This window comes from Lygodium microphyllum, chromosome 30 (genome assembly GCF_053477565.2).
Source record: "Lygodium microphyllum isolate KBCC chromosome 30, Lygodium_microphyllum_v1.1.10, whole genome shotgun sequence".
In the NCBI taxonomy this organism is placed as follows: domain Eukaryota; kingdom Viridiplantae; phylum Streptophyta; class Polypodiopsida; order Schizaeales; family Lygodiaceae; genus Lygodium; species Lygodium microphyllum.
Genome location: NC_141164.1, coordinates 63,399,655 through 63,403,441, shown reverse-complemented (window position 1 = coordinate 63,403,441; position 3,787 = coordinate 63,399,655).

The following is a 3,787-nucleotide window of genomic DNA, read 5'->3' as shown; positions in this document are numbered from 1 at the left end:
TGCTCTCCCATCGCTTAGCTTGAACTGTTTAATGATGCCCCTCTCAAGCCAAGAAAAAAAAAGGTGCAAATTTTTTCGGTCACATTTTTAATGTTGCTCCATATATTATGGTTAATGCTCATCACCATAAGCTCCAATTTATGCCAATAACCCCTAGAAACAAGCCTCAGAGAAAGACATAAGAGCAGAATAGTGACAACAATATACTCTCATTTTCTCTTCATTACTCCATAATTCTTAGTCTAACTGAGTAATACAAAGTACAATGTACTACAACCTAAGTCAAGTAGTGTAAAGAGACTTAGTCTAATTGTACCAGCAAAATGTGACCGACTTCATTACACACACATATCATCCAACTATTCTATTGCTAGATAGAGTTGGTAGAAGTACTGATTGAGCTTGCATATCTTAATAAATTTTATGGGTGAGCCACCTAAGGAGGGCTTCTCATGGATAGAGAGTAGTGGATAAAGAATCACATATTGGATGGCTCAATTTGAAGCATCATAGTAGGAAGAGTAGATGTGTCTCATAATAGAAAGAAGAAGTGTATTTCTAAATAAGGTCTTCTCATGAAGGCTCAATCTTAAAATTGAGCCTCCTAATAAGAGAGTGGGTGTAGGGTTATATATTGGGAGGCTCAATTTCATGATAGCAAGGGGAGGTGTGTTTCAAAAGGAGGCCCCCATTGAGATTGAGCCTCTTAAGGGAGTAGTGGATAAATGGTCATATATTGGGAGGTTGAATTCTAGAATTAAGGCTTGTAATAGAAATATGATATGTATTTTTGGCTCAAATTTAAAATTGAGCCTCATAATAGAAAGAAAATGTATGTATCTAAAGGAGACCTGCGTATGGAGGCTCAATCTTGAATTTGAGCCTTGTAATAAGAGAGTGGGTAAATGGTTATATATTGGGAGGCCCAATCTTAAAATTGAACTTCATAATAGGAAGATGCGGTGTATTTCTAAAGGAACCCTTATTATGGAGGCCCAATTTTGAAATTGAGCCTCTTAAGAGAGTAGTGGGTAGAGGGTGCATTCTAAAGGAGGGTCAATTTCCGAATTGAGCCTCATAATAGGAAGAGGAGGTGTGTTTCTAAAGGAGGCCTCCTACATACCAGATACACACACATGGAGAGTCTCTAATTTGAAGGCTTACACAAGGTTTGATCTATGCATGTATGAAGTCATTTGTTAAACATTGTATGCAAACATTATATACAAAGGAAAAACCTAGCTAAGATATAAAAGAGTAGAAAAATATATGTAACTTCAAAGCAAAGAACCTTAGGAAGGTTAAACTTACATTCTAAAAGATAAAATGTATGGAGATATTCTTTAAGATAAGTTGAAATCATACACACACTATTGAGTTGTTTTAATGCATAATTGTAATCCTTTTTTTTTCTTAAAGAAAAATGCTGTAGCTTGAAGATCTATGGTCTCTTTTCTCAAGTTTCAAGTACTCTAAAGTGACAAAGCAGAAAATAGGAGTTGTCCAAGTGAGGAAGGATTTAGTTTAGTCTAAATTCACAGAAAACAAAAGTTGTTCGAGTGAGGAGGGATTTAGTTCAATCCAAATTCTTCAATGTTTGAGAGCAAATTGAAGAAGATAGCTTACATCACTACCCTTTTAGTTCATGGAGGATGAATGCACATTAAAAATAAGATAAGAGAGAGAGGGATTATAAATTATCAAGATATAGTTTATATAAAAGGAGCCATATGTATTGAAGATGAATACCCTCCCCGAAGTAAGTGACATTGCCTCAATCTAGTTGTTGAAGTGGATTGTGAAACAACACTAGATATTCTTGCAAGCTAAGGAGCAAATTAATAATCCCATCCATCATTAAGCAATGGAAAAAAGAATATGATAAATCCAAGCTCAAAGAAATGAAAATGCTAGAGAATGACAAGTTTGAGTTACATATTGAAGATTTTGATGGAGTCCCTCTAGTAAGAATTTGGTGTCATGACTATGGGGTGCTTTATGGCAAAGATTGTATAAAACAAAAAGCAATTGGTATATGATTATTGCTCTATTCTATAGAAGCGCACACCTTGGAGAGTAAAAGGTATGAGTTAAAGTACATGCTTGTTCATAATCTCAAAAAAGATAATGTATCCAAAGTATTGAATTATCCCCAAAAGGATAACAAAGAGAATATAGGAGTCACATTGGAGAAACTACAAACACTTGTGACAACAAATGAATGTATCGGCTTGATAGGATTTAATTAATAAATAAAAAACTATTTTCTCATCGTAGTCTCTTATGTGTGAAGATTGCATGCATGTTAGAATTTGGAGGCAATCAAGTTTACTCTTCATGATTTCAAGGACAAAAGTGATATTCCACTTAAACATAAATATGATGATACACGGCTATATTATATCCTTTAAAGTCAAAATTATATGTAATTTTCTATGAGACACATCAAGGCATTTGAGAAGGAGAATAAAGATTCAAAGCTATTATTGAGAGGCTTGCATGGGCTCCCTCGAAAGGGTAAGGTGCATAATCCAAAGCAACAATCTCTCAACAAGTACATGATTTCTACAAAATATGCAAGTGCAATTACAACTAATCTCCCTTCTTTTGTTAGTAATGATGAAGGGGAAAGATATTTACTAAGTACCAATCCTTTGTGTTAGGAGACATGAAGTGACTATATTAAAGTAAATAACAAGTACATGAAATTAGATCATCTTTCTAGTAGAAAGTTATTGTTCATAAAGCCTTAACAATAAAGCCATACTATATGATGGGCAAAATATGTTTGAAGTGAATGATTACTTTTCACACACAAATTATTTACACATTTCAAATGATGAACAACCATTTAAAGGATTTTTCTATAATGAATGCAAAGAAACATGTGTACTTTGTGATTTTAGAATATAAGTCTATAGGGAAAATCCTTGGGATACATTACTTTAAAATACTTGGTGAATTTAAACTATAAAGAAATACCAAATGCAAATAAATAACTATGCATAAATGCAAAGAAAGATCCTTAAAATAGTTTTTCATCATTTGACTTGCATAGACAGTTAGTGGTTGAAAGCAACCAAGCACTTTTCAAAAATAATTTGCACATCATGTAGCATAGACTTAGTATAAGGCTCTCTAAACCATAATCTTCCACTAGAAAGATCACATAACTTCATATACTTGTTTACTTTGACACAATAACTCCATTTTCCCTAGTACAAAAGATTAATACTTATTAAACATCTTTTATATTTATCATGACTATGAAATGGATGGAGATTAGTTGTACTTACACTTTTATCTTTGTAGAAATTATGTAGTTATTGAGAGACCATTGCTTTCAATCATACTCTTTATCCTTTTGAGGGTGCCCACACAAGTCTATTAGTAATGGCATTGAAACTTCTTCATTCTTCTCAAGTTTCTTGATATGGCTATTAGACTTTATGCTCATGAGGAATGATAAAAAATTTTGATTTTAGAAAACATAAATATAGTCATACACCATCGAATTTCATAGAACTTAAACAACATGTATGTCCCTAAAATTATGAAGAGCAATCTCAACCATCTAAAAATTTCAACATGTATACTATATATATATATATATATATATATATATATATATATATATAACCGCAATGAGAAAAGAGATTTCTATTTTCTAAAATATCATCATTTATTATCACAAGTATTCCTAGCTTCTTCAATGCAATCTTTAACTCCCCTCTGTTATATTTTTGGAGGCTAATTCACTACTGGACATATAATCTTTTTTGAGACA